Source organism: Schistocerca gregaria, chromosome 1 (genome assembly GCF_023897955.1).
Source record: "Schistocerca gregaria isolate iqSchGreg1 chromosome 1, iqSchGreg1.2, whole genome shotgun sequence".
Classification (NCBI taxonomy): domain Eukaryota; kingdom Metazoa; phylum Arthropoda; class Insecta; order Orthoptera; family Acrididae; genus Schistocerca; species Schistocerca gregaria.
The window spans coordinates 678,251,050-678,274,574 of record NC_064920.1 but is presented as its reverse complement, the minus strand read 5'-3'; positions in this window follow the sequence as shown (position 1 = coordinate 678,274,574).

The window sequence follows — 23,525 nt, the reverse complement described above, 5'->3', positions numbered from 1 at the left end:
TACACACTCACAACGACTTTAACGTAGCAAGACTGCGCTTAAGAACTACGAACCGAACTAACGAACAGCCAGCAGCAATGTCTCCCGAGCAGTAGCACCTAGACAACCACCCAGGTAAAGTGCGAGAGACCAGAGGGGTCGTTCCGCCACCTACTTAATAAATAGACAAGACACGCACACTGGGGATAGACCTCTTTGCCCAGGTAACGGTACACTAATTTGGTTACCCTGTACACCCCCTCCCCCCCGCCCCACGCCCCCCACGAACCATGGACCTTGCCGTTGGTGGGGAGCCTTGCGTACCTCAGCGATACAGATGGCCGTACCGTAGGTGCAACCAAAACGGAGGGGTATCTGTTGAGAGGCCAGACAAACGTGTGGTTCCTGAAGAGGGGCAGCAGCCTTTTCAGTAGTTGCAGGGGCAACAGTCTGGATGATTGACTGATCTGGCCTTACAACACTAACCAAAACGGCCTTGCTGTGCTGGTACTGCGAACGGCTGAAAGCAAGGGGAAACTACAGCCGTAATTTTTCCCGAGGGCATGCAGCTCTACTGTATGGTTAAATGATGATGGCGTCCTATTGGGTAAAATATTCCAGAGGTAAAATAGTCCCCCATTGGGATCTCCGGGCGGGGTCTACTCAAGAGGGCACCGTTATCAGGAGAAAGAAAACTGGCGTTCCACGGATCGGAGCGTGGAATGTCAGATCCCTTAATCAGGCAGGTAGGTTAGAAAATTTAGAAAGGGAAATGGATAGGTTAAAGTTAGATATAGTGGGAATTAGTGAAGTTCGGTAGAAGGAAGACCAACACTTCTGTTCAGGAGAATACAGGGTCATAAATACAAAATAAAATAGGGGTAATGCAGGAGTAGGTTTAATAATGAATAAAAAAAATAGGAGTGCGGGTAAGCTACTACAAACAGCATAGTGAACGCATTATTGTGGCCAAGATAGACACGAAGATCGCCCCTACAAGTACAAGTTTATATGCCAATTAGCTCTGCAGATGATGATGAAATTGATGAAATGTATGATGAGATAAAAGAAATTATTCAGATAGTCTGGTACCGCGGGCCGCGAATTTGAATCCGCGCTAGGCGTCATGGGCGTCGAAGACCCATAGAGGTCTCTACACCATGGCGCCGCAAGGTGTGGCGGCGCTCGCCTCCTGGCCCGCTTTTAGTGTGGGGTCGCCACAGTGGAGCACGTGGTCCCAGCTGCCAATAGCGGCGCCGCCGATAGCGTACTTAAGCGCCGGCCACTCGCTCAGTCAGTCTCCCATCCTCTCAACCCCCAACCAGTTGCCGCGCCTTTACCGTTGTGTCCCACCCTCTCTCCATCTCCACACCCTCCATCTCCTTTCCCACCACAACTTCCACCGTCTACCCCTCCAGGATGATGAGCTTCGCCCTGACGTCTACCCTCCCTACCAACTCTAACCCCTTCTTCCTGCCTCCTCATCTGGGGTCCCTTTCCTCCCCCTCCCTTCTCCTGAGCGGCTTCCCTCTCCTACTCCCCCTCCACCTCTTGTGCCTCCTTCCAGTGTCTCTGCACTCCCTCCTGCCCTGTCTTCCCTCTTCCTCTCCCGCCCCACATGTCTCCTCCCTCTTCGTGAACCCACTGATGCACCTCTCTTCATCCCGCCGCTTCCCCAGCTGCCCCTTGCTCTCCCCTCCTTTTCCATACTTTCTGATCTTTTCCCTCGGCGGGTCCCACCTGGCAGTTTTATTGTTCATTGTGTGTGCTCCAAGTGGGTTTTAAGTGGGTTGCACCGGAGTGTTTTTACTACTGTGGCCGACTTTTAACCTGTGCCTGTGCATTCAGTGTCTTCTCTGTGTTTTAAGAATCGCCAATTGTGTTTTTTTAACTTTCTGGTGATTTTTTTTTAACTGTCCCCCATGAACGTCTCCATGTCAGTGTATATTTTACCTCCATTTTTTCCCCTTACTCTGTTTTATGTTCCCCTTTTTTATCTCCTGATGTATGTATAATTTTATTCTTGTTTCAGTTGTAGTGTCACTCGGCTGAAGAGCGGCAGATTGTGCCGCTTGCTTACATCGGTTTACACCTCGCTTGTGCTAGACTGCTTTCTTCCTGGTTCGTGTACGAGTTTGTTTCCTTGTGACCTTGTTGTTCGGTCTTGTATTCGTTCTGCTGTACGTTGGTCGTGTCTGTCCTTTTCTGTTGTGTTGTTGTTGTGCACGGGCCCCTCCGTAGGTGCTGCCGTGTCTGAAGTCAGTGCTACCCCATGACCATCCTGGTCATAGTTACAACAGGTAGTGGAGGGAAACGAAAATTTATTAACAGTCATGGGAGATTGGAATTCGAGAGTAGGAAAAGGAAGAGAAGGAAATATAGTAGATGAATGTGGATTGGGGGTAAGACATGAAAGAAGAAGTCGTCTGGTAGAATTTTGCACAGAGCATAACTTAATCATAATTAACACTTGGTTCATGAATCATAAAAGAAGGTTGTATACATGGAAGAAGCCTGGAGATACAACAAGGTATCAGATAGATTATACACTCCTGGAAATTGAAATAAGAACACCATAAATTCATTGTCCCAGGAAGGGGAAACTTTATTGACACATTCCTGGGGTAAGATACATCACATGATCACACTGACAGAACCACAGGCACATAGACACAGGCAACAGAGCATGCACAATGTCGGCACTAGTACAGTGTATATCCACCTTTCGCAGCAATGCAGGCTGCTATTCTCCCATGGAGACGATCGTAGAGATGCTGGATGTAGTCCTGTGGAACGGCTTGCCATGCCATTTCCACCTGGCGCCTCAGTTGGACCAGCGTTCGTGCTGGACGTGCAGACCGCGTGAGACGACGCTTCATCCAGTCCCAAACATGCTCAATGGGGGACAGATCCGGAGATCTTCCTGACCAGGGTAGTTGACTTACACCTTCTAGAGCACGTTGGGTGGCACGGGATACATGCGGACGTGCGTTGTCCTGTTGGAACAGCAAGTTCCCTTGCCGGTCTAGGAATGGTAGAACGATGGGTTCGATGACGGTTTGGATGTACCGTGCACTATTCAGTGTCCCCTCGACGATCACCAGAGGTGTACGGCCAGTGTAGGAGATCGCTCCCCACACCATGATGCCGGGTGTTGGCCTGTGTGCCTCGGTCGTATGCAGTCCTGATTGTGGCTCTCACCTGCACGGCGCCAAACACGCATACGACCATCATTGGCACCAAGGCAGAAGCGACTCTCATCGCTGAAGACGACACGTCTCCATTCGTCCCTCCATTCACGCCTGTCGCGACAACACTGGAGGCAGGCTGCACGATGTTGGGGCGTGAGCGGAAGACGGCCTAACGGTGTGCGGGACCGTAGCCCAGCTTCATGGAGACGGTTGCGAATGGTCCTCGCCGATACCCCAGGAGCAACAGTGTCCCTAATTTGCTGGGAAGTGGCGGTGCGGTCCCCTACGGCACTGCGTAGGATCCTACGGTCTTGGCGTGCATCCGTGCGTCGCTGCGGTCCGGTCCCAGGTCGACGGGCACGTGCACCTTCCGCCGACCACTGGCGACAACATCGATGTACTGTGGAGACCTCACGCCCCACGTGTTGAGCAATTCGGCGGTACGTCCACCCGGCCTCCCGCATGCCCACTATACGCCCTCGCTCAAAGTCCATCAACTGCACATACGGTTCGCGTCCACGCTGTCGCGGCATGCTACGAGTGTTAAAGACTGCGATGGAGCTCCGTATGCCACGGCAAACTGGCTGACACTGACGGCGGCGGTGCACAAATGCTGCGCAGCTAGCGCCATTCAACGGCCAACACCGCGGTTCCTGGTGTGTCCGCTGTGCCGTGCGTGTGATCATTGCTTGTACAGCCCTCTCGCAGTGTCCGGAGCAAGTAAGGTGGGTCTGACACACCGGTGTCAATGTGTTCTTTTTTCCATTTCCAGGAGTGTATAATGGTAAGACAGAGATTTAGGAATCACATTTTAAATTGTAAGACACTTCCAGGGGCAGATGTGGACTCTGATCACAATCTAGTGGTTATGAACTGTAGATTAAAACTGAAGAAACTGCAAAAAGGTGGGAATTTAAGGAGATGGGACCTGGATAAACTGAAAGAACCAGAGTTTCAAGGAGAGCATAAGGGAACAATTGACAGGAAATGGGGGAAAGAAATACAGTAGAAGAACAATGGGTAGCTTTGAGGCATGAAGTAGTGAAGGCAGCAGAGGATAAAGTATGTAAAAAGACGAGGGCTGCTAGAAATCCTTGGGTAACAGAAGAAATATTGAATTTAATTGATGAAAGGAGAAAATATAAAAATGCACTAAATGAAGCAGGCAAAAAGGAATACAAACGTCTCGGAAATGAGATCGACAGGAAGTGCAAAATGGCTAAGCAGGCATGGCTAGACGACAATTGTAAGGATGTAGAGGCTTATCTCACTAGGGGTAAGATAGAAACTAACCACAGGAAAATTAAGGAGACCTTTGGAGAAAAGAGAACCACTTGTATGAATATCAAGAGCTCAGATGGAAACCCAGTTCTAAGCAAAGAAGGGAAAGTAGAAAGGTGGAAGGAGTATATAGAGGATCTATACAAGGGCGATGTACTTGTGGACAATATTATGGAAATGGAAGAGGATGTAGATGAAGATGAAATGGGGGATAGGATACTGCGTGAAGAGTTTGACAGAGTACTGAAAGACCGGAGCCGAAACATGGCGGAGTGAGACAGGGTTGTAGCCACGATGTTTTTCAATCTGTATATTGAGCAAGCAGTAAAGGAAACAAAAGAAAAATTCGGAGTAGGTATTAAAATCCTGGGAGAAGAAATAAAAACTGAGGTTCGCCGATGACATTGTAATTCTGTCAGAGACAGCAAAGGACTTGAAAGAGCAGTTGAATGGAATGGACAGTCTTGAAAGGAGGATATAAGATGAATATCAACAAAAGCAAAACGAGGATAATGGAATGTAGTCGAATTAAGTCTGGTAATGCTGAGATAATTAGTTTAGGAAATGAGACACTTGAAGTAGTAAAGGTGTTTTGCTATTTGGGGAGCAAAATAACTGATGATGGTCGAAGTAGAGAGGATATAAAATGTAGACGGGCAATGGCAAGGAAAGCGTTTCTGAATAAGAGAAATTTGTTAACATCGAGTATAGATTTAAGTGTCAGGAAGTCGTTTCTGAAAGTGTTTGTATGGAGTGTAGCCATGTATGGAAGTGAAATATGGACTATAAATAGTTTGGTCAAGAAGAGAACAGAAGCTTTCGAAATGTGGTGCAACAGAAGAATGCTGAAGATTAGAGGGGTAGATCCCATAACTAATGAGGAGGTATTGAATAGAATTGGGGAGAAGAGGAATTTGTGGCACAACTTGACAAGAAGAAGGGACCGCTTGGTAGGACACGTTCTGAGGCATCAAGGGATCACAGATTTAGCATTGGAGAGCAGCGTGGAGGGTAAAAATTGTAGAAGGAGACTAAGAGATGAGTACAGTAAGCAGATTCAGAAGGATGTAGGTTGCAGTAGGTACTGGGAGATGAAGAAACTTGCACAGGATAAAGTAGCATGGAGAGTTGCATCAAACCAGTCTCAGGACTGAAAACCACAACAACACCAACAACTGTACCCCCAGCAGACGGATAGCAGCTAATGTGTCACATGCCTTGTAAACCCGAAAAGACAAGTACACTCTTTCATTCTTTCATACAAACGGCGAGATAAAGAAGGAAATATGATTATATGAATGCGGAAGTGGATTGCACAGGCTACACAACATAAATAACTGAATTACGCTGTAAATAAGAATTCGGGTGCAGAGCACTTGTTGCTTAATTAAAAATTAGTATTAATATTATTATTGTATTTATATGTCCCCATTCTCAGTCCCTCTCGATGAGTTTGGAGAAGTATACGGCGGACAAGCGGTGCAGGAAATGAGCCGAGTATGAGATAAAACTCGTCAAATGTGTTATGAAAGGCTTCTATAGATACGTGTCATGGAGGCCATAGAATATTTTCGTAAAAGCAGTTATAGTTTTAGATGCATAAATTTCGTAGTTTCTCATCTAAGTTTCGGAAAATAAAACAGCATAAAATCTAAGTCTCGACAGTGGATAGGAATGCTGGAAAGTAATAAGCTTCTTTTCAGAGTGTTGCCTGCAGCGTTGGGCTTGCATCATGATCACCTGCGGAGAACATTTAGTTATTCACAAGTTGACGTTTCCTGCTGCTGCCAAGAAGTCTGACAACGTTTGAGATTCCACAGGTAGGCCGGGTAAGCCAAAGGAAGCTGAGTAAGTCGAGACAGGAAGGGAAGTAACTCGTCTCGCATCACACATGCACACTAAAGGTGCGTTTACACTTGCGCGCCTTGCCGCTAGTCGCCTCGCGGCTGCAGCTTGCCCCAGATCCACGCGTGTAGGTGCACACCTCTTCCTCAACATGTGCGGTCGAGTGATTCCATTCACACCAGTGTTTCATGCTGGGAGCCTCTATTTCCGTGTGGGGCAAGCTACAGCCACACGGCGACGAGTTCCAAGGCGCACAGGTGTAAATGCATGTTAAGGAAAACAGAAAGACTGACGTTCTCGAATATAGGCTGAAGTGGATGGATGAAATGGCAACCCTTTCATTTACACGTTCGCATAACCACAATCCGCAGACGTGTTCACAATCACAATGCTGAGTGAAGTACTGATTATGATTAGTGCACAATTCGATTTTGTATCGTGCAAATTTTTCACTTTGTGAGAGTCTTTTTTTTTTTGCTGTCGTAAGTCTCAGAATAACTGCATGACACGTGTACTTCTACGAATGGCAGTTTCTCTGGAGTTTAGACACTGACGTAAACAAATTGTAATTTATGCATGGTAACGTTCTATATATTTTATTATTATTATTATTATTATTATTGGAATCATAGGTATTTGGGGCACTTTGAAAGTGGGGCTGCAGCAAGTTAAATTTGGGGGTTGCGAGACTAACAAACTGCGAGATGAGAATCCCGCAGCGTCCCGCGGAGGCGCCACCACGCAGCAGACTGCAGTGCCTCGGCGCTGCCGCGCACGCGCAGGCGGGCCGGTTCTTCTCGCCAGCCGCCGCTGCGCGCCACTTGTTGGGCGGCGCTGCTAACTCCGGCGGACCGAAACCAAAAGATATTAAACTGCCAGCTGCAGCGCGCCTTGCTCGCCCTATTTATTCCGCTCTGCCGATGTCTGCGAATGGGGATTCGGCGCCCCGTCCAGTAACCGCACCGGAAATGGAACACGGGACGGTGCGCTGCTCGCTGGCTCTGCCGCTATATATGTCACATGGGGAGTTACGCCTCACGTCTCGTTTAGTTTCGATGTATTATTAACACCAACACTTCTGCACAGCGAGACTTAACGTGACGGCAGTGTATCCCTTGCAAGGATTGCCAGAAACTATTTTACTTGACTGTGTACTAGTCTGCATACTATTCTCCGCCGTCGCTGTCGCATCTTGAGGCGTGCAAGATTCCGTGTCTCTCATGCGCGTCTGGTGCGTTAGCGGACGACACAGTACTGAAAACATTTCCTGCTAACATGCTAAACGATGTTTCCTGTTTTATCGCTCTGGCTACTTATCATGTACAAGCACAAAGGCGAGTTATTTAGAGCAAACGAGTCACTGTGACATGTACATTTCCGCAACCCCAACTGTCAGATTGAGTTTCGTGGTTTTCATAGGCAAAATGAATAATGAAGTAAGATTCATCGCAAACGAATAGCACTGTGAATGATAACTGTGCGTCTACTATCAAATGGTTCAACGTGTCGTCGCGAAATAGCACGATAAAGACTGAGTATAAGCAGAACCGAGGCGCTCTCGCTCCCACTTGTCATAACCGTGGTCGGCTAATACCGAATCCGGCCTGTCATAAGTGCCTAGGTTCGTTTACACGTCGACGTGTGTTGTAAGAGCTATCAGCGGTTCATAATCTCAATTGCGAAAGTAAGGCTGTGAGGAACCATTCTTTTTACACAAAAATAGAAATACTGTGGCACAATTAAGGGACTAGCAACGTTTTTTAATAACGGAGGCAAAAATCCATAGTGGGTGCCGTTGACACACGTCTTATAGTGACTTGTGCGCTCTGTTGAGAATTGTAAGAATTGGAAAAGTGAAATCGAAATATTTCTAAACGTCAACATTTATTTGCTGGAGAAAATGAACTAAAGAGCCAAAGAAATTGGTAACCTGCCGAATATCGTGTAGGGCCCCCGCCAGCATACGGAAGTGTAGCAACACGACGTGGCATCGACTCGACTAATATCTCAAGTAGCGCTGGAGGGAATTGACACCGTGACTCCTGTAGAGTACGAGGGGACGGAGGTCTTTTCTGAACAGCACGTTGCAAGGCATCCCAGATATGCTCAATAATGAACATTTCTGGGGAGTTTGGAGGCCAGTGGGAGGGTTTAGACTCAGAAGAGCTTTGGACGTGTGGGGTGTTGCATTGTCCAGCTGGAATTGCGCAAGTCAGTGGGAATGCACAATGGACAGGAATGGATGCAGGTGATGAGACAAGATGCTTACGTACGTGTCACCTGTCAGAGTCGTATCTCGACGCGTCAGGGGTCCCGTATCACTCCAACTGCGCAGGCACCACACCGTTACAGAGCCTCCAACAGCTTGAACAGTCCTCTGCTGACGCGTAGACTCAATGGATTCCTGAGGTTGTCTCCATATCCGTACATGTCCAGTTGCTCGATACAATTTGAAACGAGACTCGTCCAACCAGGCAACATGTATCCAGTCATGAACAGTCCAGTGTCGGTGTTGAATGGCCCAGGTGAGGCGTAAAGCTTTATGTCGCGCACTTACCAATTGTACACGAGTGAGCCTTCGGCTCCGAAAGCCCATATCGGTGATGTTTCGTTGAATGGTTCGCATGCTGACACTTGTTGATGGCCCAGCATTGAAATCTGCAGCAATTTGCGGGAGGGTTGCACTTCTGTCACGTTGAACGATTCTCATGAGTCGTCGTTGGTCCCGTTCTTGCAGAATCTTTTTCCGGCTCTTGCGATGTCGGTGATTTGCTGTTTTACCGGATTCCTGATATTCACGGTAGACTCGTGAAATGGTCGTGTGGGAAAATCCCCACTTGATCTCTACCTCGGAGATGCTTTGTCCCATCGTTCCAGTGCCAACCATAACACCACGTTGAAAGTCACTTAAATTGATTTAACAACAGCGCCAGACACTTGACTTATATAGGCGTTGCCGACCGCAAGGCCGTATTCTGCCTGTTTACATATCTCTGTATTTGAATACACGTGCCTATACCAGTTTCTTTTGTCGCTTCAATGTACACTGTGTGATCAAAAGTATCCGAACGCGCCCCAAAAATAAATGTTTTTCATACTAGGTGCATTGTGCTGCCAACTACTACCAGGTACTCCTTATCAGCGACCTCAGTAGTCATTAGACATCGTGAGAGAGCAGAATGGGGCGCTGCGCGGAACTCAGGGACTTCGAATGTGGTCAGGTGATTGGGTGTCACTTGTGTCATACAGGTAAGTCTGTACGCAGGAGTTCCAGTCTTTTAAACATCCCTAGGCCCACTGTTTCCGGTGTGATAGTGAAGTGGAAACGTGAAGGGACACGTACAGCAGAAAAGCGAACAGGCCGACGTCGCCTGTTGACTGACAGAGAAATGGAAATTTGTGGTAAGTTCCTATGGGACCAAACCGCTGAGGTCATCGGTCCCTATGACTGACAGAGACCGCCAACAGTTGAAGAGGGTCGCATCTGTAATAGGCAGACATCTATTCAGACCATCACAAGGAATTCCAATCTGCATCAGGATCCACTGCAAGTACTGCGACAGTTAGGTGGGAGGTGAGAAAACTTGGATTTCATGGTCGAGCGGCTGCTCATAAGCCACACATCACGCCGGTAAATGCAAAACGACGCCTCGCTTGGTGTAAGGAGCGTATACATTGGACGATTGAACAGTGGAAAAAAGTTGTGTGGAGTGACGAATCACTGTACACAATGTGGCGATGCGATGGCAGGGTGTGGGATTGGCGAATGCCCTTTGAACGCCATCTGCCAGCGTGTGTATTGCCAACAGTAAAATTCGGAGGTGGTGGTGTTATGGTGTGGGCCGAAGTGGCCGTGCGGTTCTAGGCGCTGCAGTCTGGAACCGCGAGACCGCTACGGTCGCAGGTTCGAATCCTGCCTCGGGCATGGATGTGTGTGATGTCCTTGGGTTAGTTAGGGTTAACTAGTTCTGAGTTGTAGGGGACTAATGACCTCAGAAGTTGAGTCCCATAGTGCTCAGAGCCATTTGTTATGGTGTGGTCGTGTTTTTCAAGAAGGGGGCTTGCACCCCTTGTTGTTTCACGAGGCACTGTCACAGAACAGGCCTACACCGATGTTTTAAGCACGTTCTTGCCTCCCACTGTTGAAAAGTAATTTGGGGATGGTGATTGCGGCACGTTTCGTCACGGAATCGTTTAGTCGGCGCGAGAGCGTTACGGAGATTCTCAACAAACCAAGAGAGGCGATATTGCATCAAGGAAAAATTTACTATTGAAATTTCGAGAGAGCACTTTCCGGGAGGAGTCGGATCACATATTACTTCCTTTCACATACGTCTCACGTAATGACAATGAGGAGAAAACTCGAGAAACTAGAGTCATTACAGAGGTTTACCGACAGTCATTCTTCCCGTGCGCTATTCGCGAGGGTAACAGGGTTGGGCGGCTCAGTTAGTGATATAAAAAGTATCCTCCGTCACACACCATTTGGTGGCTTTTGTGGTATGATGTATATTTAGACGTAGGTGCCCTTCTTTACCACTTTTTATACACTGAAAGTTGTTTCTCTAGCTGCATCTTCTTGGACACAATAGAGAGGTCAACGGGACCTTATAAGGATGGAAAAGCTAAGCAAGGAACAAGAGAGCTGGTTCGACATTTCAAACTCAACGCATATCTCCTCTCCACCTTTTTAAAGTATAGGGGCTATTTTGCTAATGGGGGTGGTTTTCAAACTATTCCTGCCTGGTCTCGGTAAGTGAACAGACGTACTTTTCGGAACTGTCATGTCTGGTCTTGGGCGGTAAGCATCATAGCGTCCATAACAGCTACTCCCATGCTCCTATCTTGAATTTCTGACGATATTTTGGCTTGGTTAGGAAGAAATAGTGAGATAGTCTTCGGCCATCACAGTAGTAATTTACAGGTTGGTAACTCTCTTGTAGTTGATGGTCTCATATTGTACCTTCTGTCAAATTAATCGATGTAGCATGTGAAAAGGCTTAGGGTGAATTCCCTTCAGTCGGTTTCCTGTTGTTCGTTGTAACGAGCTTCTATGTTGGTGACAGTAGCAGCTGTATGCTGGTGATTCTCACATTACTAGTTGTTGACACGATGTAGTGGGTGGAGCTCAAGACATCGGACAGGATAGGTACGTACACTAATACGCGAGAACATTATGACCACCCACCTAATAGCCTCTACAGCCATCTTTAGCACGAATAACAGCGACGACGTGTCTTAGCATGGAATCAATGAAGCCTTGGTAGTCGCGAGACGGAGTTGGCACCACATCTGCACACGCAAGTCACCTAACTCCCGTAAATTCCGTGGAAGCGGGCGATAAGCTTTCGCGCCACGTTCAGTCACATCCCAGATGCCCTCGATTGGGTTTAGATATGGCGAGCTGGTGGCCCACAACATCAATTAGAATTCACCACTGTATTTCTCGAACCAATCGATCCCACTCCTGGCCTTGAGACATATGCATTATCTTGTTGAAAAACGCCACTGCCGTCAGGAAACATGATCGTCATGAATAGGTTTACTTTGTATGAAACTAATGTACGCTACTGCTTGACTGTCAAGGTGCCTTGCACGAGCTCCACTGGACCCATGGACACCCACGTGAATTTTCTTCAGACCATAAAGGAGCCGCCGCCAGTTTGCCTCCGTCCCGCAATACAGGCGCCAAGGTACTGTAACCCTGGAAGACGACAGTCTCGCGCCCTCCCATCGGCATAATGGAGAAGGCATCGGGACTCATCAGAGCATGAAACGCTGTGCTCCTGCTAGGGTCGATGGTCACGTGCCCATTGCAGTCGTAGTTGCCGATGTCTTGGTGTTAACATTGGCACATACAAGGGTCGTCGGCTGCGGAGGCCCATCGTTGGGTTCGGTGCGCTGTGTGTTCAGACACACTTCTGCTCAGTATTAAAGTCTGATTTTAGTTCCACAACAGGTAGCCTCCTGTCCTGTTTTACCAGTCTGCCCAGCCTAAGACGACTAATATTTGTAATGAGGCGTGGTCGCCCAACCCCACTTCGTCTGGACGTGTTTTAACTTTGGTCTCGCCACGCGTTGAAGACACTCCCCACAGCACTCTCTGAACACCCGACAAGTCGGGGAGTTTCCGAAATGCTCGTTCCGAGCCTCTGGACCATCACAGGCTGCCGTCGGTCAAACGTATAGATCGCTCGCTATCCCTTTTCTACACACGGGCAATGCGCTTAGTGATAAAAAAAAGTCATTGAAAATTACAGAGGCATTTCATCGTTTTTGTCAAATATCTCGAGCATTACAGAGATTTTTCCCTACAAAAAAATGTTCAAATGTGTGTGAAATCTTATGGGACTTAACTGATAAGGTCATCAGTCCCTAAGCTTACACACTACTTAACCTAAATTATCCTAAGGACAAACACACACACCCACACCCGAGGGAGGTCTCGAACCTCCGCCGGGTTCAGCCGCACAGTCCATGACTGCAGCGCCTTAGATCGCTTTTTTTATCTCATTTTTGTTCGCTTTTGTTCATTGCATTTGCTCGGGGCGGACGTCGTAAGATATCCGTTGAAGTTCGTTGTTGTTTGAATAACTCAGTTTTTTTTTATTACAGAGGGCAGCTAACCCTCTGACTGAACACGCTGAGCTACCGTGTGGGCGTCCTCTCGGCTAATCCCGCGCGGCTTTTTCCCTCCACCCTGTCTTGTCTGATAAGAAAGAGTAAGACAGGCTGCACAGCAGTATCCTTTCGTTGTCCATCCACATCGAAGTTGAATTATGTGCAATAGGTGCTAAGTCACTTTCCGCCATCTGTTTCCTTGTAAGACTTTTTCCCGTTGTGTCTTGAGCTGTGTTTAGTTATTATCGCATACCAATTACTAATGCACCATGTAAGGGAGGTGACTTGAGGGTGTAAAGCAAAGATAATTGAAGCAGACGGGTAAGCTTTCAAGACGAATGGGGAATCATTGTACTGAGTGTACGGTTGGCAAATGGGGAAAGCCACTGACACAAGCGACTTTGACAGAGGGCAGATTGTTATGGCCTGGAACCTGGGAATGAGGATATCGGAATCGCTGAAGCTGATATGCTGTTCGCATGCTGCATCCTTGGGCATCTATTGAAATCGGTTGAATGACGGTCAACCCCCCCCCCCCCCCCAAAAAAAAAGAAAACCAATGATGACCGTTCACCAGCTTCGACATTCAAAAACAGATAACATTTATTTGTGATGAAGTTAACAGCTAAATCACTCAAGTTCTTGCAGAAGGCAGAGTGGTGGCGCATTTCATTCCATGCACTGCCTGCGTTCGCTGTCGAACTACAAATCTGAGAAGCACAAACTGACTCATACTTCCTGCCAGCCCATTCCCCTACAGCTCTAAAATGCGATCTAGAAGATGATTAACTCTTTCGTTCGTTATGTAGCAGGTTCCAGGTAGCGGATAAAGTGTTGTATATAAATCTTCTTATTTGGTAGGCGCTACAGCAAGGATAGCTTTTAACCACTCTTCGAGAGTGAATAAGTAGAATTGTGATGTTATCAGACATTAAATATAGGTAATAGAAGAATATCTGCAAATTGTACAGAAACCGATCTGCAGTTGTTGTACGAGATGCAGGACATTAAGCGAAAGCAGCAATAGAGAAGAAAGCGTGACAGACTTGTGCTCTATCCTCCACGTTGTTCAGTCAACACATTGAAAACACCGTAAAAGAAACTAAGGTCAAATTTGGAAAGCAGATTAAAGTTGAGGTTTGCTATTGACATTGTAATCCTGTCAGAGACGGCAAACGACTTGCAAAATCAGTTGAGCGGAGTGAATAGTATCTTGTAAAGAGATAGTAGCACGAAAGTAAATAAAGCTGAAGGAAAAGTATTCGAATTCAGTTAGGTGCTGATGAGGGAACTACATTATGGAATGAGACACAGAAAGCAATAGAGCAGTTGTGTTATTTTGGGGATCATAATATTGACCTTGAGCCATGTAAAGAGGATACAAAATGTGCAGTGGCAACAAAAAAATGCTTTCCTGAAAAAGGTAACAATGTTACCATGTAATATACAGATGGGTGATAGAAAATCTTTTCCGAAAGTAGTTTGAGTATAACTGTATACAAACGTAAAAAGTTGATGGTAAACGCTACAGAAAAGAAGAGAATAGCTTTTGAAATGTGGCACTGGAGAAGAATGCTGCAGATTCGAGAAACATGAGGATGTGCTGCACAAGATAGACTAGCACAGATAGCTGAATCAGGCGAGTGTTCGGTCTTACGACTGCAATAATTAACAACTCCAGGGAGCTGTGCTGCGACTCTTACTGTTCATGTTGTATATTAATGATTTTGCAGACAATATTGGTAGTAAAATCAGGCTTTTTTCAGATGGTGCAGTTATCTACAATGAAGTACTATCCGAGATGAGCTTCATAAATATTCAGTCAGATCTTGATAAGCTTTCAACATGGTGCATAGACTGACAACTTGCTCTAAATGCTCAAAAATGTAAAATTGTGCACTTCACAAAACGAAAAAACGTAGTATCTCACGACTATAAGATTAATGAGTCACTGTCCGAAGCGGCCAACTCATAAAAATAATTGAGTGTAACGCTTTGTAGGGTTATGAAATGGAATAATCACATATGCTCAGTCTCGGGTAAGGTAGACTTCAGTTTACTGGTAGAATACTGGGGAAGTGCAATCAGTCTAATAAGCATATTGCTTACAAATCACTCGTGCGACCCATCCTAGAATCTTGCTCAAGTGTGTGGGATCCGCACCATATAGGACTAGCAGGGTGTATTCAACGTATACAGAGAAGGGCAGCATAAATGGTGACAGGTTTGTTTAAGCCATGGGAGAGTGTCACAGAAATACTGAAGGAATTGAAATGGCAGACTCTTGAAGAAGTATTATCGCGAGAAAGTCTATTAACAAAGTTTCAAGAACCAGTTTTAAATGATTACTCCAGGGACATATAACAACCCCGTACGTATCGCTCACACAGAGATTCTGAGGATCAGGTTTGAGTAATTAGTGTACGCTCAGATGCATTCAGACAATCATTCTTCCCGCGCTCCGTACGTGAACAGAGCAGAGCAGGAACAAACCTTAATAACTGGTACAATGGGACGTACCCTCTGCCATGCACCTCATGGTGGTTTGCAGAGTACAGATGTAGATGTAGAACCTGGTACGCCAGAGCTGACGTTGTACCGTATCATTTAAAAGGCTGTCTTCGAGTGTAATTGTTTGACAGTACCCTCCCATGTTAAATCAAGTTTCTCTCGTAGCGCATACAGTAACATGGAAACTGAAACGTTGCTTTGTCGGTGCCGGAGAGGGCAGGATAAACAGACCGGCATGCGGGTGAATACCGTTGAAGAGGGAGCGTCTGCTGTTCTCTGCTGGCGGCGGTTTAATTCCACCGGCAGCGCGGCCTGCAGAACAAGAGGGCGGGGCGGACCTGGGGCCGCGGTGAGGCGCCGGCTGCTGGGTTACGTGTCCGCCGCCCCCGCGTTTTGTTCCCAGATAAAAGGAGTCTCCTGCGTGTGCCTGAGTGCGAGAGGGGCGCTGGCGCTGCTCGTCTCCGCCAGAATCGAGGACGCGCTGAAGGAGGGCGGGATGCGTAGGCCCTGCATTAGGAAGGCAGCCAGGTCTGGATTTCACCACCCATCGGCTCTGAGTAATTAGATCTTAGTTCAGGTCCGTAAAGGTAGGGGGAGCAAAGTGGCCGAGGTCTTATTGAAGGAGTTTAGGTAGCCGAACAGGGACTTGATCCGCCCTCCCGAACACACATCCTTCCTACATCTCCATTATACAATCCACAAACGACGTGACGGTGCGCCACGCAGGGTGTACTGTACGACTACTAGCCATTTCCTTCTCTGTCCCACTCGCAAACACGACGATGGGAAAACGACTGTTCATAGCCCCCAGAACGAGTAAAAATAAATAAATAAATAAATAATGGTTCAAGTGACTCTGAACACTAGGGGACTTAACATCTGAGATCGTCAGTCCCCTAGAACTTAGAACTACTTAAACCTAACTAACCTAAGGACATCACACACATCCATGCCCGAGGCAGGATTCGAACCTGCGACCGTAGCGGTCCCGCGGTTCCAGACTGAAGCGTCTAGAATCGCTCGGCTACACCGGCCGGCCCGAACGAGTCCTAATGTCTGATGTCTTATCTTCGTTGGCAGCACAGAATCGTTCTGCAGTCAGCTTCATACGCCGCTTCTCTAAATTTTCTCAACAGTGTTCCTCCCAAAGAACTTCGTCTTCCGTCCAGGGATCCCCATTTGAGTTCCCGAAGCATCTCCATAACACTTGCCCGTTCATCGAATGCGTCAGTAACAAATCTAAGCAGCCCGCCTTCTATTGCTTCGAGGTATTCCTTTAATCCGAACTGGTGGCAATCCCAAACACTAGATCAGTACTCAAGAATGAGTCACACTAATTTTTTATGCGCAGTCTCCTTTATAGATAAGCTATACTTTAGTAAAACTGTCCCAGTAAAGGTAAGTTGACCGTCACCCCACTACCATCCTCAAGTGCCCGTTCCATCTCATATCGCTTTGCAACTTCACACATAGATATTTAATCAACGTAACTATCTCAAGCAGCACACTCCTAACGCTGTTTTCGAACGTCAAGCGATTGCTTTTCCTACTCATCCTCATTAACTTAGATTTTTCTGCATTTAGATCACGTGAACTAGAAATGTTGTCTAAGTCATTTTGCACCCTCCTACAGTCGCTCAGCAGCGACATGGCCCCGTGGACCACAGTGTGATGTCGTAAGCGCAGCAAGCACTACCAAGCAGCATCACAGGCGTCTTTGAGTCGACGACACACTCCAGAGACAGCGTATTGCCCAGCGATTGCCAAACCGAGAAGTCGTAAGAGAAGTGACATGTGCTGGCGCCACAGCAGAGTGGGCAGTTCCAAGTCAGCTCGACTACCGAGAAGACCGCCTCCTACTTGTGTACTTCGCGATGCATCCTCTCATTGTTGCGACTCCACACCAGCTCACCTTCAGTGAACATTCTGGTGGGACAAGAAATGTTTACTATACAGCCTCTGCTTCTGGAATTGTAGTTCACCTTCAGGATCTGCAGCCGGAGCCGGAGGAAGTTGAATATTTGTCAATAAATGCATGTGTTCTTGTCATTATCACTGTTTTAGTGTACTCCTCCTCCTCCTTTCGTAGTGTTTCTCTCAGCGCACTATAAATAGTCTAGGGTGGCGACGAGTAAAATCTTCTTCTGTGATCGTGTCATATCTACAACAGCTATCGACCAGGAGGGAAAAGATCTGCGCAAGTTACAGGATTAATATTTGTTATTGCCCACCCACCTTGCCTTGTTACTTCTTATTTATTTCTTGCTATTTCTTTTCATATGTCTAGTACATTAGTCGGGGTTGGGTTGTTTTGGGGGAGGAGACTAGACAGCGAGGTCATCGGTTTCATCGGATTAGGAAAGGAAGTCGGCCGTGCCCTTTCGAAGGAACCATCCCGCCATTTGCCTGGAGCGATTTAGGGAAATCACGGAAAACCTAAATCAGGGATTGAACCGTCGTCCTCCCGAATGCAGTCTAGTTTGCTAACCACTGCGCCACTTCGCTCGGTGTGTACATCAGTGTGTGGACGTTTGACTCAGGACGGACGTTACTACGGAAAAGAGTGTGTTATTTTGTGTGCGGCGTCTAATACAAATCCCTTACAAGTATGGCGTCTGAGTCGCAAAAACAGTTCTCTAACGCGTGTTATTCAGTTACAGGGCGAGCAAATCCAGCGGTTGCTACAAGCCGTGGCGCAGCAAACACAACAGCAGCAGAATTAACCAGCAGCACGGTAGCCTCAGCTGCAGTCTCCATCAGCCATTTCACCATTCCACAGTTTCAACGAACAGTATGAGGACTGGTCGGAAATCTTTGCTCTATTAATGAATCGTATGGAGGCACACCAATTGCAACGTACAAAGAACAAAGCAATTTTTCTTTTCCTAGGGGCACGGGCGTTTACAGTCTCACAGTGAAATTGCTTCCTCACAGGCAACCAGAACAGATAGAGTCTGAGACATTAGTTAGCAAGTTAAGCACTTACTGTGATGAAGAAACACTCGTGGCTGCAGCAATGTTCAAGTTTTTCCGCCTTCAGCGGACAGCAGTTCAAACTCATAAATATTGGATCTCTGAATTATAAGGTTTGACTACAGGCCAATCCACGAACGATGGCGGTTTGCACATGTCGAGACACGGGAGGAGATTGTATTGTTTACAATTCTAAGCGACAGTTGAGGTAAGCGCAAACGCGTGTTTTCCACTTGAAGAAAGCGCTTATCCTGCAAATTATATCTCTCTCTTGCTTGTGCAGAATTTATCACTTACCACCACAATCAGTGATGCCACTCCTACACCTACATCTACATGGTCACTCTGCAATTCACACTTAAATGCCTGGCAAAGGGTTCATCGAACCATTTTCATACTGCTTCTCTACCATTCCACTCTCGAATGGCGCGTGGGAAAAGGAACACCTAAATCTTTCCGTTCGAGCTCTGATTTCTCTTATTATGATGATCATTTCTCCCTACGTAGGTGAGTATCAACAAAATATTTGGGCATTCGGAAGAGAATGTTGGTGATTGACATTTCGTAAATTGATCTCGCCGCAAAGAAAAGCGCCTTTGTTTCAGTGACTGCCAACCCAACTCGCGTGACACTCTCACCCCTGTTGCGCTATAACACAAAACGAGCTGCCCTTCTTTGCACTTTTTCGATGTCCTCCGTCAATCCTACCTGATAAGGATCCCATACCGCGCAGCAGTATTCCAGCAGAGGACGGACAAGTGTAATGTAGTCCGTCTCGTTAGTGGGTTTGTCGCATCTTCTCAGTGTTCTGCCAACAAACCGCAGTCTTTGTTTCGCCTTCGCCACAATATTATCTATGTGGTCCTTCCGATTTAAGTTGCTCGTAATTGTAATTCCTAGGTATTTAGTCGAATTGACAGCCCTTAGATTTGTGCGATTTATCGTATACCCAAAATATATCAGATTTATTTTCGTATCCATGTGGATGATATCGCACTTTTCCTTGTTTAGTGCCAATTGCCACTTTTCGCACCATACAGAAATTCTCTCTAGATCATTTTGTATTTGGAATTGATCGTCTTCGCAATAAATGGAATCGAAATTCACGAGACAGCTCGCTACTATCACTTTTAACACTCAAATTAGCTACGGCATTTACAGAAGAGTGCTCTAAGCACTATTGAACGCTCGCTGGCTCTCGGAGAACACGTGACGTAGGTGCACAGATCAAGCCCAAACTTGATCGCCATTGTTCGTGACTTCAACTACAGACAACGCAAATTTTTGTGTCGAGGACAACCATACAACGACGGAATTCGCGCTGCTATTTTGAAACACCTTACTTCTTCTTTCGATGCAGTGTTGCAGTAAAGTGAGGCTCTGGACGAGTTAGCTAAGTGTAAGCTGCTAATCACAAATACTGACGAATTGTATAGTGACAGTGTTAATAGTGCTGTAGAACGTAAAGGGTCCCGTGTCCGCACGGCCCGTGTGACACAGCGTGTGACGCCACGTACAGAGACAAACAGTCCCATGCCGCGACGGCAGAACGCTGGTAGACAGAAAAACATAGGAACGTCTTGACCAAAGTTCTTTAGTCGCCTCAAGCGTGCTCAGTGCCCAAGTCGCGACGCTATTTGTTATTCTTGCAGCACAAAAGGTCACGTTCAGCCAGTGTGCATGAAAAAGCTGCGTGGAAAGCAAATTCCCAAGGGACATGCTACTAAACAAGTTCCGATCATTAGTATTGTCACGGCACATTTAGCCAACGAACAGTGCGACGGTGTGGCTGTAGTACATGTTGTGAAAGGTGGCCAAAGTACAAAACATAGCAAACACAAGTCGGGTGATTTTCATGTGCCAAACAAGTCACGCCGACGCAAAGACAGGTCCATTACTGAATCTTTGCCAGCTTCACCTGTCACGCATTGTAGTAACTCACAAAAGTGATATTTCTCTCGTAGATGCGGAAACTAGCTAAGAAAGATGTCAAATTGTAACTGGACACTGGTGCTTCATTTACACTTCTGTACAAACTCACTTATGAACGATTAGGTTCAACAATACAGGGTCGAGGTATATATGTTTTGTCAGCTCATAACGGACAGGAAATTGCAGTTTTAGGAACTTTCAGTAAGCTAGCTCTTATTTGATATGTAACGAAGACAGTTTATCCACAGTGCTTCCTGCCAAATCTTCGCAAAGTATCGTGCCCATTGCCATTAGGGAACAGGTTGCTGACCAATTACGGCAATAGCGAGCTGACGAACCACCAAGGTAGTCAGTGCAGGTCAGTGGTCTTTCCCATTATCGCCTTTCACAAACCTTCAGGACATCTTCGATTGTGTATTGATTTTAAGTCGACTGTGAACTCTCAGACAGTAACAGACATGTAACGTTTGCTCCACCAAGAGGAACTGATGGACAAATTATTTTACCAAAATAGACTTAGCGGATGCTTACCTCCAGTTGTCTGAGGATGACTTAAAGAAATTTTTGGTTATTAACACTCAACTCGGGTTATTTGAATTTCGTTGTTTTGTCACCTTCGATAGTGTCACAGCACCGGCGATCTTCCAACCCATTTTAGAACAAGTGACTGCCAAGGTGCCTTCTTGCACAAATTGCCTGGAGGTAATTGTCGTGTTCTGCAGAAGAACGCTTAGCCAATCTCTAGTGCCTTTTTCAAGTATTGTTGTCGGCAGGTCTCAAGAGTCGCCCAAGACAAGTGCTCTTTTTTCCGGACGGAAATAGAATATTTGGGACACGTCATTAATGTGCAGGATATTCATCCCATCCAGACTCATTTGCGAGCAACGAAACATTTGCCGGATCCAAAAAATCCAAAGGAACTGTAAGCAGTGTTGGGCAAACTGAAATTCATTGATTCCTCACCCCTCTCGGATTACAGTTGCACTTCACTAGTTATGGCGTAAGGATGTTGTATTTGCATGGACAAAGGAATGTCAGATGGCTTTTGATCAGTTGAAACGGGCTCTAATTAGTAACACGTGCTTCATACATTTTGACCTGGCTAAACCAGTGGTGTTACCTGCTGATGCTTCCTCTATTGGCCTTGGATCCGTTTTGCCGCATTGTGTCGCTTCTGTGGATAGTCCAACAGCATTTCCCTCCACATTTCTAGGACTCAGGCAAATTACAGTCGGATAGGAAAAGAAGCATTGGGGATCATTTATAGTGTAAACAAGTTTCATTATTACCTCTATGGAAGGAAGTTCTACTTGGTCACGGATAATAAGCAACTCACTTCATTCTTCCACCCGACCAAGCCTGTTCCGCTTCACACGACCCAGAAAGTGCCACAACGGGCTTTATTGCTGTCGAACTACAACTACAAAATCTTGTACCACCCTATGGCTCAACATGCCAACGCCGATGTGTCGTCGAAATTACCAGTGGACAAAGATGATCCGTTTGACTCCTCCGAAAAATCGTGTTGTCAGATATATGCTCTGGGCGCTTCCGCAATTCGCATTTGTCCCCATGAACTTTGATCGCGTAGCACAACAGACAGCTGTGGGTGCAGACTTAAGCATTGTGCTGAGCTGCATGCCCACAGGGTGGCCTAGGAGAATGAAAGGCATTGTTCGGCCGGACGTACGTCGACAAGTCGCTCACCGTCAAGCCTTGTCGGTAAGGAGTGATGTCTTACTGTTGCACACTGAGGATGACCGGGCCTGGGTCATCAACCTTCAGCAGGATGTCTTAATGTTGTTGCATCATGGACACTAGGATATTGTGAGGACAAAGCAGCTTGCTCGACGCCATTGCTCTTGGCCAGGGATGGACATTCGGACTGAAGACATGACGTCATGCTGCACCGCTTTCGTGGAGGAACAGGCGGCTGCACCTGAACGCTTTTCTCGCTAGCCATGCCCCAGCGGTCCGTGGAAACGCTTCCACATTGATTTTGCTGGACCTTTCTGGAACACACATTGGCTTATTGTACTGGATGCCCTCAGTCGTTTTACCTTTGTGGTTCTGATGAACTCTGCGACATCGGTCAGTACTATCAGAACACTTACTTCAATTTTTTGCATCAGTGAGTTACTAGAAGTGTTAGTATCTGTTAACGGACTTCAGGTCACCTCGCACAACGGAACAATTTTGGGCAGCCAGCAGTATTGAACGTGTGACCACAGTGCCATTCCACCGTCAGTCAAATGCTGAAGCTGGATGTTTCATGCAAACATTTAAGGTGCAAATGAATTAATTCTGAGGAACTCACTCGCGGGAGCAGACCTTGCAACTGTTCTTGTCCACCTACCGTGGCATGCCCAGAGGTGGACCCTCCCCATCCAAACTCCTGCACAGCTGCTGGTATCGCACCCTGCTTCATCTGCTGCACCAACCAACGAGGAGTACCGCTCAATACAAAGATTCTCATTTTCGGATCCGCGACGCAGAACTCTTCAGGACCTGCCAGCCAAGACAGCGATGACAACAGGGAATCGTTTCGCGTGTCTTTGGACATGTGTTACTGTGTTCTTGGTTTCTTCCCCTACAGGGTCGAAGCTCAGTAGATACTGGAACCAGCTTCGCCCTACGAGACCCAGTGATCGTGCCACTGCGTTTCATTTTAAAGATTCAGAACGCATCCAGGAGCCGGGGTCACGGCAGTCCATCGTGGACCAGATGGCATCTCAGCCTGAGGCACCCTCCAGCGTTTGAGACTGCGGCCCTGAATGTAGGAGTGTGCCTTGCTTGCGGTTCGCCAGGTCCAGGGCAAATGCCGGGGCGCACACGGGATTCTCGCCGTCGGTTCGCATCGGAACCAAACACGACCACGGCCAGGAGATTTTTTTTTATGGAGGTGGGGGAGAGTATGGTGTCGTAAGCAAAGCACGCACCATCAGGCAGCACTATAGGCGTCGATAGGTCGACAACCCACTCCAGAGACAGCTATTGCTGCACCAAGAAGTCGCAGCGGTGGCGTCGCACGAGAAGTGCCACGCGCCGTCCGTGCGCCACAGCAGAGCGGGGAGTTCCAAGTCAGTTTTACTGCCAAGAAGACCGCCTTCTACTTGTCTTCTTCGCGCCGCACCCTCTACTTTTTGCTAGTCCACACGAGTCGGCCTTCAGTGAACATTCTACTGGTCCAAC